A 13099-nucleotide genomic window follows, 5' to 3' on the forward strand; every position below is an offset into this window, starting at 1 on the left:
TTGTGGCGGTAAGGCTAAGCGGTATGCCACTTCCCCAATTCGCTCCAATATCTCAAAAGGCCCAATAAATCTTGGAGACAATTTTCCACTCTTACCAAATCTCATCATACCACGCCTTGGTGAGATTTTAAGAAACAAATGACTGCCGACCTCGAAGGATAGAGGTCGTCTTCTTCTATCGGCATAACTCTTTTGTCGGCTTTGAGCCGTAGCTAACCTCTTTCGAATGAGAATAACTTTCTCGGTCATCTCTCTAACAATCTCCGGGTCCAACGTCGGTGCATCACCCACCTCGGCCCAACACCCACCTTGGCCCAACAAATCAGTGATCTACAAGGGCAGCCATACAAGGCCTCAAATGGTGTTATCCCAATACTATCACGATAATTATTGTTATAGGCGAACTCAATCAATGGTAGGTACCTCTCCTAAGACCCCTTAAAATCAAGAATACAAGCTCTAAGCATGTCTTCCAAAATCCGTATGGTACGCTCCGACTGGCCATCGGCCTGAGGGTGATAAGTAGTGTTAAAGGTCAACTTAGTTCTCAACGTTGCTCGAATGCTTTGCCACAACTGAGCAGTAAAACGTGGATCTCTATCCGAGACAATGGTCACAGGGATCCCATGAAGTCGAACTATCTCCCTAGGCCATGTTTGTTTGGGCGGACTGGATTAGCATTCCCATGACTAATAGTCCTAGGACTACGAATCCGTTGGATTATGTATCTTATCTTAATTAATAGTCAAGTTTAAAATAATTAGTCCGTACTTCAATTGTTTAACCAAACATCGGATTAATAATTTTATTGGACTATTAGTCCAATCCCAAGCTCATATCCACCCAAACAAACATGGCCTTCCCTAGTGTATAACTCTGTCAAATGCTTAACTAAGTCGCCGATGCACATTGGAAGGAAGTGTGTAGACTTAGTCAACCTATCAACAATCACCCAAACAACATCATTGCCCTGTTGTGTTCTAAGAAGCCTAACTACTAAATCCATGGTGACATGCTCCCATTTCCACTCGGTTATCAGTAAGGGTTGTAGCAAACCCGCTAGCTTTTGGTGTTCGGCCTTCACTTGGTGACAAGTAAGGCATTTTGAAACAAATAAAGTGACATCCCGCTTCATACCCCTCCACCAAAACTGATGACTAAGATCAAGATATATTTTTGTGCCTCTCGGATGTACCGCAAGGCGTGAATGATGAAATTCTTGGAGAACCTCCTCTCTACAAGATTCTAGCACAAACACACTGTCTAGATATCTCACACTCAAATCTGAGTGTATATTCAAACCCTTTTCTTCCTTCCCGTTGGAGATCCTATCACGGATTGTCTCCACCTCACAGTTACCCTGTTGTGTGTAGGTTGAGCAATCAAAGTAGACAAGGTAGCACCCTCACTGGACTCCCCTAAAAGCAAGTTAAATTGACCAATGTCGCCTAGCATATCCCATTGCCGAATGGCCACACTTGCCAAACTACTCACGAATTTTCGACTCAAAGCATCAGCCGCCACTACATTGGCCTTCCTTTGGTGATAGCGTAACTTGAAGTCATAATCCTCCATAAATTCCATCTATCTCCGTTGGCATAAATTCAAATGTTTTTGGGAAAACAAATATTTTAGACTCTTATGATCGGAGAAAACATCAAACTTTACACCATACAAATAATGCCTCCAAATCTTCAAGGCAAAAATTACTGCCGCTAACTCTAAATCATAGGGGGGTAGTTCTTCTCATGAGTTTTCAATTGTCGTGAGCCATAGGCTACAACCTTTCCTTCTTGTATCAATATACAACCAAGTCCATCATTGGACGCATCAAAATACACGGTGTAACCCAAACCCCTTTATGGAATTATCAAAACCAGTGCGGTAGTCAATCTAGTCTTAAGCTCTTGGAATGACTTCTCACAAGTGTCACCCTATACAAATTTAACACCCTTCCTTATTAACTTGGTCAAAGGTGCGGCTAGTCTAGAGAAGTCTCTTACGAAACAGCGATAGTACCCGACCGACCCTAAGAAACTCCGGATTTCAAAAACATTTTTAGTTGTTCCCAATCTTGCATGACATCTATCTTAGAAGAGTCTACAGTTACTCCTTCTCTCGACACAACATGCCCCAAGAACTTCACTTCGGTCAACCAAAACGCGCATTTCTCAAATTTGGCAAATAATTGGTGCACCCTAAGTAAGTTAAGCACTATCCGTAAGTGTTCCTCGTCTTCCTCCTCGGAGGTTGAATAAATAAAGATGTCATCCACAAAGACGACCACGAAGTGGTCTAAGAATTCTCGAAAGACTCAGTTCATCAAGTCCATAAAGGAAGCATGAGCATTTGTTAAACCGAAAGGCATTACAAGGAATTCATAGTGACCATAACATGTGCGAAAGACAGTTTTTTGGATATCCTCCTCCTGGACTCCCAACTGATGGTATCCCGATCTCAAGTCTATCTTCGAAAAGCAACAAGACCCCCTAAGTTGGTCAAACAAATCATCTATTCTGGGTAGAGGATATTTGTTCTTAACAGTAACTCGATTGAACTTGCGGTAATCAATGCATAACCGCAATGACCCATCTTTATTCTTAGCAAAGAGAGTCAGCGCTTCCCAAGGTGATGTACTAGGGTGAATGAAGCCCTTGTCTAAGAGTTCTTGGAGTTGAATCTTTAACTCATGCAATTCCACAGGTGTAAACCTATACGGTGCCATGGAATTCGGTGTCGTGCCAGGCATTAAGTTAATAGAGAACTCGATCTCCTAGTGAGGTGGCAAACTAGTGAGATCATTGGGAAAAACATCTAGGTATTCACAAACTATCATTAGAAACTCTTCTTGGACCCCATCACTCTCACTATCCAAGAGAGCTGCAAGAAGACAACTAAGCCCGCCCCTACCACGAGGGTCATAGATTGGCGAAAACACTCTATCGTCCCGATCTCCCCAAAAAAAAAAACAGTCGCCACTCGAGGTGCATATCGTAGCCCTCTAACGATAACAATCAATAACAACAAGATATAAAGATAACCAATCCATGCTTAAGATGACATCAGAACTCAACATATCTAGCAACACAAAAGCAAAAGGAAGTTGGCGCCCAGCAACCTCTATCTCACAACTATGACACCCCTGGCCCAAGTCAACCTTACCCCCAACTGGTGACTCTACCCTGAGTGGAGAAGCTAACTGAGCCACCTCTAATCCTAATGCAGAAGCAAAAGCAAAAGATATAAATGAATATGACGCTCCCGTTTCTATTAACACATTAGTCAAAGAATTGCACACAATAAAAATACCTCTCACAACAGACGACCCTGGCAACTGCTCAAACGTTGTAACAGCATACACGCACCCCTGTGGCCTTTGATCAACTTGCTATCTCTCGGAGCATAGGTCTGTTGAACTGACTGAGCCGAAGTGGCTTCCTGATTAGCTCGTGGGGTCTGAACTAAATGAGCCTACTGATGGCTCTAAGTCTGCCTCGACCCTGATGCGCCAGATGTACCTCCCAACTATGGGCAAGCTCTCCTCAAGTGCCTTAACTGACCACACTGTAAACAAGTAGGTCCTTGCCCCTTACTCTGGGACTGACTCTGAGATCGGTTAGGCGGTGGCAATGGTAACATCTACTGCCCTCCTCTCTTTTATGAGCAGAAATTGGCCTTGTGACTTGGGTGGCCACATTTGAAACAAGTAAAGCTCCCTTGAGCGTTCCTTCCCGCACCATCGCTTGCCAAAGGAAAGGTAGATCTAGACTTCTATGATTGGGGTTGGGATGAAGAAGTGCCCCTGTTCTTTTTGCTGGGTCTAAAGTCCCCCTGTGACTTCTGGCCCCTGGACCTTGAACCCCGAACCTCTCCTTCTTGGCCTGCATGGTAATCTCTACATGTGTTGCCGCCTCCACATGAAGGTCGTAGTTCCAGATCATACTCCCAACAACCTTGAAAAAAATCTTTATTCTCAATCTCTTTTCAAACTCTATACAACGGCGCTCCTCCGTTGCCACCAACTCCGGTGCAAACCAAGACAAACTAGTGAAGGCCGCCTCAAACTCGGCCATGGACAGGTTAAGTTGTTTGAGATTTCTTAAATTCTTGCCTCAGTCTCTCCTTAGTAGTGGAAGGTAGGTACTTGTCTTGGAACGCAATGACAAATGCTTCCTATGTTGGTTCCACTCTACCCTTGGCATACTTCCACCACTACCCTGCATCCCCTTTGAGGTAGTAACTCGCTAGAGTTACCCTTAGATCACGATGCTCTATGTGAATCATCTCAAATGTCTTTACTGTTTGCTCGAGCCACTCATCCGTCTTCTTGGGTTTGAGGCCACCATGAAATTCATCCGGCTTGGCCCGCAAAAATTCTCGAGTAAAAAAAGTTGCGCTTGACTTAATGGAATTCTCTTGGGCTTGGTTCTCCGCCCTCAAAATATTCATTGACTCCCTCAAAGCCCCCACCATCTCTCGGGCTAGGGCGCCCACTGTGGCTTGACCCACTTGTCCCGAGACTCTTGCTTGTCCCATTGGCTCAGCCACATTTCCTTGGCCTACTTGCTCGGCCGCATTTGCTTGGCCGAACCCTTCCTCACGCATCGGGACCTCATAAACCGACACTTCATGCACACCTCGGCGAGGTCTAACGTGCCTTCCACCTCTACCACCATGGGTTTAACCTCTTCCTGACATCCTAATTAAGGATAAAAGTAAACAGTTTAGCACACAAACTCAAATGTGCTCACAACTTATCTCACACACCTCATCACAACCATCTTATATATTCCCATAACACAAACACTTAGTTTCATCAGCACATAAGCACATAATCGCATAAGCACATACGGATCACTCCTTTACGATGAGATTTGTCCTACGAAACACCAAGAATTCTTAGTAGAATGAGTATTGATCAAGTACCCTTCTAATAAGACCTTAAGGAATTTAATTGGTGCAAACCACATCCCAAAATTTCAATTCCATACCCATCTAGTCACATGAACATGTTATTACTAAACACTTAATACATGGAACATATCTTACTTAAGCAAAATGAGCCCATTGTGGATAAACCACCACTTCCAGCGAGCCCCAAGTATTCAAACCCGGTAGTTCTGATACCAAGTTGTCATGCCTCAAAAATTTCCACAATAAATGTTCACCAACTCCTAGTGTTAAACACAAACATGAGTAAGTATCAAGGTTAACATCATCTGCAATATCCAACATTTGGGTACATTGCTCATTAAGAGATTTTACACAAGGTATTCCACATACAAATAGACATTCAACATCCTTAGTATATGAATCTATAGCATGTTGCATAGTAGTTCAAATACAATTAAATGACCTCAGCGCTACAATTTCCAAGGCTTAAGCCTAGTTATACAAAAAAAATGGTTTCAACCCATACACATTAAGCCCTTGGCTTGCCAAAAATAATTTCGACAAAAGGAAAGAGCCTCGTGCTCTCAAAATATATCTCACGCCTCTAACTCAGTAGAATCACCACATCCTTTCTTACACAAAATCCCATAGGGGTGAGCACAAAGCCTAGCAGGAAAATCTTAACGAAGTATATATATTTTATACAATTTCAAGAGATAAATGCACATGCCATGCCATGCCATTTTTGAAATCACGTATCTTTATCTTTTCAAAACCTTCGTGCACAAAGCAATCATGAGAAATCAACTTTTTGAATAGTTTTAATGTAATTAACAAGAGTGATAAATATGACTCAGATAATCCCTAGGTTGATGTCTGCAAGTAGTTGTAGACACCCCATTTTTGACCGTCCTTAAGACTTGGGCGCCTCAGGTTGATCACTCAATGATGAAAGTTACGCTGTACAACCACTCAAGTTCTTCAGCAAGAAACTTCAGTTTTGAGTTTCTAAATCCTAACTTTACACCCTATTTTGACCAAAACTATTTTAGACCTTAAAACCTCCTTTTTCAAAATATTTTTCCAAATGTTTCTATGAAGTTTCGAGGCTTGCATTTCGTTTAAAATATTGTGCTTTTCGGTAAACCGAGTAAGGAAAAAGTGTAAATAAATGGAAGGGAGGTGAACTGTTTGAAAAAACTTTAAAAACATCTTATTTATAGGTTTGGAGTTGGAGGAAATAGGAGGGGAGGAAGGAAAACTAGTTGGGGGAAAGGTTGGGCATTAAACCATTAAGATAGAAAGGAGAAGCCTTCACTAAAATATGAATATCTCTTTGTACACTTAGAATTTAGATGTGAGGCTACCACCATTGGAAATTAGACTTCTGGGGCTTCAATTTAGACTCAAGAATAACCTAAAACCGAGTCCGGATGAGGGAGATATGCCCATTTGAAGTAGGGATTGAAAATAGATTTTTGTGGACGGTCGGCCACTTTTTGTGGACGGCCGTACAAGTCCTTGGCCGGCCGAATAGATGTCTCGACAGGTAGATATTTTACTGCCAACTGTCCCTCCCATGTGCATACCTTACACTAGCTGTCTCTATACAGATATTTATGATAGGAGAAACTATTTTTCTATATATAGGGGGCTTTCCCTCTTGGTTTTAAGTTAGAAAAAATTCCAAAAGCTCCAATACTTGCATAGCACTCTCCCTATCTATCTTGCAACCTACTCTCTCTCTTTCTCTCTCTACACTTCCTAAACTAAAAATTTGGCTCTTCTTGCTGAGGTTCTTGAGCTCAAATCTCAGCCCTTGAGAGTGAGAACTTATTGGTTTGTGAACAAAGGAGTTATCTCTCTTCAAGAGGTATAATTTTGGGCATCTCTGCAATACTTCTTCCTTCTATTTTCTTACTATTTTTATACTGTTTTTGTACTATTTTTATGGGCTGAAACTTGTGGCTTAAAGCTATTAAAGGTGAAGGGGCTAACCACCCTTCTTTGAACTTTGTTTTCTAAGCTTTTGCCCTTGTGTTTCCACTTCTTTCTCAACTTTTTTCCAAATTTTTACCACTATTTTCAGAGTTTTTCAAAGGCTAAAAATGTGGTTTTGAAGTCCCAAAAGTGGAGGGGTTAGCCACCTCTCCTTAATCTTGTTTACTAGCTCCATTTCTCCATTATTTTAGCTTTCTTTTCTAGCATTTTTCAACTCAATTCTAGTGTTGTTTTAGCTATTTGTAGGACTGTTTTATGGTGTTTACTTCATTTATGCTTTGTATAGTATGCTTGTAGTGTTGTAGTCCTCTTAGGCTTGGTGGTTTAGGCCTTAGTCACCAACCTATTTGAGTTGATAGCTTTCATTTTATGCTTTTCATACATTTTCTCACACTTGTTCAAATCATCTCTGCAACCTCCCTCCTTTCTTGGTTTTCTCTTTGTTTGTAAGAGTTGTTTCAACTGAGTGTTGTTTAAGTATAAGAAAGAGATCTTTCATGCTAAATGATTTAATCTCATCAGAGGTTCATTACTGGGGCATTACATCTCTCTCATGCCCAAAACAACTTTTTGCTTGACATTTCTCTTCATTAGTGGACTTAACTATCATTTTTGGACTAAAATGACTAAGGAATGGAAAAGTAATTAAAAAAAGCAATAAATTGAACTAAAATGGAACAAGATAATAAAATGAACTTGGGTTCAATTGGACGTTAGTTGAACCCATTGAGTCTTGAATCATTTCTTACTTGTTAGTAATGATAATGATTCAAGATTTGATGTCAATCACTTCCCTTGATCAATATCATGATAGGGAAGTGGTTTTGTTGGTCTTTTACCTTAATTTAATGAGCTTTTGCCCCTTAATCCATAAATCATCACGCAATGAATTTGTGTCGATTGATGGTTTATGAACCAAACCTACTCCTCCTTTGGCCTAGTTGATGATAAAGAGAGGTAAGGTGGACAAACATCCCTTGAAAATACTCTCTTTGAGCTCTGTTTCTTGTCTGTTGCAGCAGGGCAGTAACAAAAACTAGTGGTCGGTCGGCCACCTTACTGTACGGTTGACCACTTCTTCTGGCCGGCCGGCAACCTCTTTTCAGCCAGGCAGTGTCTTTTTCCTTGCAAAACAGAGCAGAGGCTGAGGCAAAAACAGTTCAATTTTCTGACTGTGCAACAGAAGCATTCTAGCAAAAGAACAGAGAGCATTTTCAGGTGGAAGCATTCATGCATGAACCATCCCTCGTTTCTCGAGGCTCGTTAAAATTATGTTAAGTAGTGGACTTGTAATAATTAATTACTTCGTTAATTAATTCCATATTTTAACGAATTAGTTAGAATACTTTTTGTGTTGTACTTAATTAATTAGCTAGAATAGTTAATTAGTTTGTGATGTTATAATAATTAGCTTAATTAGCTAGGACATTTATTCGGACCCTCTTGTGCGAGGGCCAAATATGTAATAATTTGTGTATGTCTTCAAACCCCCATTTCTTTCTCCCCTTTATTTACTCGCTTATGATGGATATCAGAGAGCATCATGTTTTAATTAGCATTTTCCATGACTTGCATCCATTCGTCTTGCATGCATTGGGCTCGGCGCATCATTCTAACTTTATGGTTATTTCACATTCTTCATTTAAATATGTGCTTAATTGCATGCTATCAAATTAATCCACATGCCATGCTAGTAGCTGGGCCTCGTAGTTGCATCTTTGCATGTGTTGCATTAGTCATTTGCATTGTTACGATCATGCATTTTAACTAACTATTTTATTTCTTTTGGCTTGCCTCGGTTGAGTTCTAGGTGAGCATTCATTGCTTTAGCATATTGCATGAGTGTTAGTGTTGTCATATCAAACATGTTTTCTATGAGGCTAAGTGCTTAAGTGATATACATGTTTGAATGCCAGTGGGATGAATGCTAATTGCTCAAATTGGGATGATTTGATTAATGTACATACAAATTCGATTTTTTCAAGTGACGAGTATTCAAAACAATTTTCAAACAAACATAAAATCAAAGTGTTCCAACTTTTGGAAATTAGTCTATATTTGTGTGTGTCACTTAGTAAAGATAGCATAATAAATCAAAATAAGAGCATATAATGTAAATAAGAATCACATCATGGTTAGTAGATGTTGATCTTTGATTGGGTAGGTGGGGTGCTCAATTCATGACCTTCCCCTCTCATACCTAAGTTCCCAAGCCAAGACACTTTGGTGATGACGGATAAGTGGCCTTTGGCACGAGTCATGAGTTTCCTAAATTTTTCAAAAATACTTAGGCGGGGACTCTGAAATCTAGCAACATGGTCCATTTTTGTCATTTTTGGTTCAAAATCGATTTTCCAAAAGAATTGCCAGATTAGGACTCTTTTGTGTTTATCTATTTCACATTGCACTTGTGGAATCAGATTCAAAACCACGGGAGTCTGAACTATAAGGCTAATCGTATCCGAAAGGAGCACGAAAAGCAAGCTACTGTTTCTGGCGACTCCATTGGGGATTTAGAGAATTTGACTCGAACTTCATGATGTGAAATTTTATTTACAGATATATGTTCTTTGCATTGCATTTCCATTGATACTCTAAGTCACTGTGTTTTCCACTCGCTATTCCTCGACGGCTTACCGAAGGCTTGCCTAAAAAGCTTGCCAAAAGGCTGGCCGGTCGTGGGTTCTACCATGTTGGAAACACGACCCTCGGATTTGGATTACCGCTATACCACTTGATCCTCCTTTTACTTCTCGGTGTTAGGTGCGAGAGGTATATTAAGTAATCTTGCTGAGGTACCCCTTTGACTAATCGCCCTACTGCATATAGTAAAGCCATATTGATTGTTCCAAACTAGGACAGGATGCTCACCCATATACAGGATTGCATAAAACTACTTGCTTGAAGTAGTAAAACCCTAGACCATGCCAAAAGCTAGGACAGGGTAACCCTACCCCTTCATAGGGGTGCTTTGCCTCTTTTTAACTGGTATGTGCTATACAGTGAAACTGTACAGAAATGCTTCATATCAGTGGTACAATTGATATCAATTTGTGGGACAGAATTCAGTGGGGAGTACAGTTATTCAGTTGTGATCATATCTAATGAAATTGGAGCTAAGGTGCTGTCTATTTTCTCTTTTGCTAGGTAGTCTTGGAACCATTGCTTCAGAAGGCTCTTATATCCCCCAGGTACTCTGGACTCGTGTCGATAGACTTTGCTAGGTCAGAGATTTATGTTTAGGGGTAGTCAGTGTTTGCTTCGCTGTCACTAGCTGCAAGACGAAGGAAGGCTAGACAGGGTTCATGAGTTCTAGTAGTCACCAATTAGATCACCTTTGTTCAGTTCATCCCAGGCACAATCATCCACTCCTATTATGGCTCAACCTTCAACAAATGTAGAGGATTTACTGATCCATCTTTAGCAATCAGTAGATTAGCTGCAGCAAGATATGGCTCGGCAAGATGAGATATCGTAGAAAATAAGATTTAACTTTAAGGACCTCCAGGAAATTGGGGTTCAAATCAAGGATGTCGTCAGACAAGAGCTCATTATGGAAGGTAATGAGCTTATGAGGAAGAATGTTGTTCGTAGTTCCAATGCTACTACCAGTGGTAGCACAGCTGCGAAATGCTCAGAAGTAAACACTGTCGCCACTCCCATAAAAAACCCTTCTACTGATAATAGCCAAAAAACTAACCACTTTAACTCGGCCCCAAGCCCGAAATTTCCATCCTCTTTACATGAGTCTCTCTCAAGCCTTAAAAATGCTGCTAGAAAAAAGGTAATGGGTTAATGATGGCCTGAGATCTTTTGAGGTGTGGAGGAAACAGTTCGAGGAACTATTACAACTTGATACACCGGTGGCTGAGTTTAAAGCCAGATTTACTAGCTTATCACGTTTTGCACCTGAATTAGTGGCATCAAAAGAACGAAAATGTCTTGAATTTGAGAAGAGATTGAGACCGAAAATCCTAATGAAGGTGGTTGGCAATATGATACGTGATTATGACCATCTACTAGAAGCGGCATCTCATGTGGAGATCACGGTAGAGGCCAAAGAGGCAATGTAAAGAGTGAAGAGGCAGGATACTCTGATGCTAGGGATGACACGGGCTCTTCAAAGTGGTCTAGAGGTTCATCATCATCCTTTCAGTCGCCTCCATAACAAGTTAAACCCTCTAGTTCTATGATGGGTGGAAGTTTGGGAAGTGTGACTCGAGTTTGTGGTGCTTGTTATAGATATGGTCAGATGGGCCACAAGGTTTCAAAGTGCGAACAGAAAAGAGAAGCATAGCCCCAAACTACTTATCCACAAGGTCAATCTCAAAATAGGGTCAGACCCAGTCTTGTTATCAATGTGGCCAACCAAGACACTTGAAAAAGTTTTGGCCGCAAAGGGCAGGGACTACTAGTGTGTCAGCGTCTCGGCAATCTTGAGGTTTACAAATGGGTCAGGGACAAAGACAGTCTTATCAGCTGGCTCAATTAGGTCAAGCATCTACGATAGTTCAGGGAGCCACGTTTGCTCAATCCGTACAACAAGCTTATGTCCCAAGAGGTGATGTAGGAGAGCATAGGTCACAAGGAAGGGTGTACACTGTCATCGTTTCCGAGCAAACTGCGGGGCCAACAGTTGTGAGAGGTACATTCCTCATTTTCAATACTTGGGCTAGTGTGTTGATTGACACTGGAGCATCACATTCATTTATTGCCACATCATTTGCATCATTGTTAGGGTTAAAGACTAGGCAACTACAATCTTCACTTACAGTACAGTGACTAGTTGGGGGTAAGGTCACCCTGACCCAGGGGTGTCAAGGGTGTGTAATTGAGGCGGTGGGTTGACAACTTCCATTTAATTTTGTACTGTTAGAAATGTCGGGTTTTGATGTTATCCTCGATATGGATTGGTTTTTCACTTACTAGGTAATCATAGCTTGTTATCGGGAGAGAGTTACGATGTACACTACAAGCGGTGATTGTTTCACATTTCCGGGGGATAGGTACGGTAGGTCCTTACCCTCCTCATATTACCCATGTGGCTGAGGCCAATTTAATTCTCTTTTAGCAACCTTTTTGGATGACGGAAGTGACATAGTTCGGGATGAATTTCCAAAGGTAGCATGTGAATACCTCGACTTCCCTACAAACCTCATAGAATTACCTCCTCATCGGGAAGTTGAGTTCACCATAGACTTGCTTTCAGGTACGGCACCTATCTCCTTGTCGCCATATAGGTTTGCCCCAGCTGAATTGGTGGTTCTGAAGGAAAAATTACAAGTGTTACATAGTAAGGGCTTTATACACCCTAACACCTCACTTTGGGGAGCCTCGGCTTTGTTTGCGAAGAAGAAGGATGGGTCCTTAAGATTATACATAGATTACCGTAAATTGAATCAAGTCATAGTTGAGAATAAATATCCCTTGCCCAGGATAGATGATCTTTTCGATCAACATAAAGGCTCTCGTTGTTTTTCCAAGATAGATTTAAGGTTGGGTTATCACCAAATCCGAGTCAGAGGAGAGGATATTTCCAAAATTGGTTTTCGTACTCGGGATGGTCATTACGAGTTCTTTGTTATGCCTTTTGGGCTAACTAATGCTCCAGCAACATTCATGGATTTAATGAATAGAATCTTTTGAGAGTTTCTTGACAAATTTGTGGTCGTCTTTGTAGACGATATTCTTATCTATTCATCTTCCAAAAAGGGGCATGAAAGGCATCTTCGTACTATCCTGCAACTTCTTAGGGAGCACCGTTTGTGCGCGAAATATGAGAAATGTGAATTCTGGCCTTCTAAAGTGAAGTTCTTGGGTCACATAGTCTCGAGAGACGGAGTTATGGTGGATTCTTCAAAAATAGAAGCTGTGTAGAATTGGGAGCAGCCTAAGAACGCCTCAGAAGTTCGTAGCTTTCTGGGCTTGGTCGGTTACTACTGTCGATTTGTAAAGAATTTCTTTTCCATGGCATCACCATTAACTAGATTGACCTGTAAGGGAGTAAGGTTTGTTTGGAGCAATGCTTATGAGAAATCCTTCCGAGAGCTAAAGCTTAGATTGACCACTGCTCCAATTCTTATCATTCTGAAATGAGGTTTAAGTTATATGGTATATTGTGATGCCTCTAGAGAGGGGTTGGAATGTGTTCTAATGCAAGAGGGTAAAGTGGTAGCATATGGCTCGCGCCAACTAAAGACTCATG

Source organism: Camellia sinensis, chromosome 9 (genome assembly GCF_055761805.1).
Source record: "Camellia sinensis isolate YWXY chromosome 9, ASM5576180v1, whole genome shotgun sequence".
Lineage (NCBI taxonomy): Eukaryota > Viridiplantae > Streptophyta > Magnoliopsida > Ericales > Theaceae > Camellia > Camellia sinensis.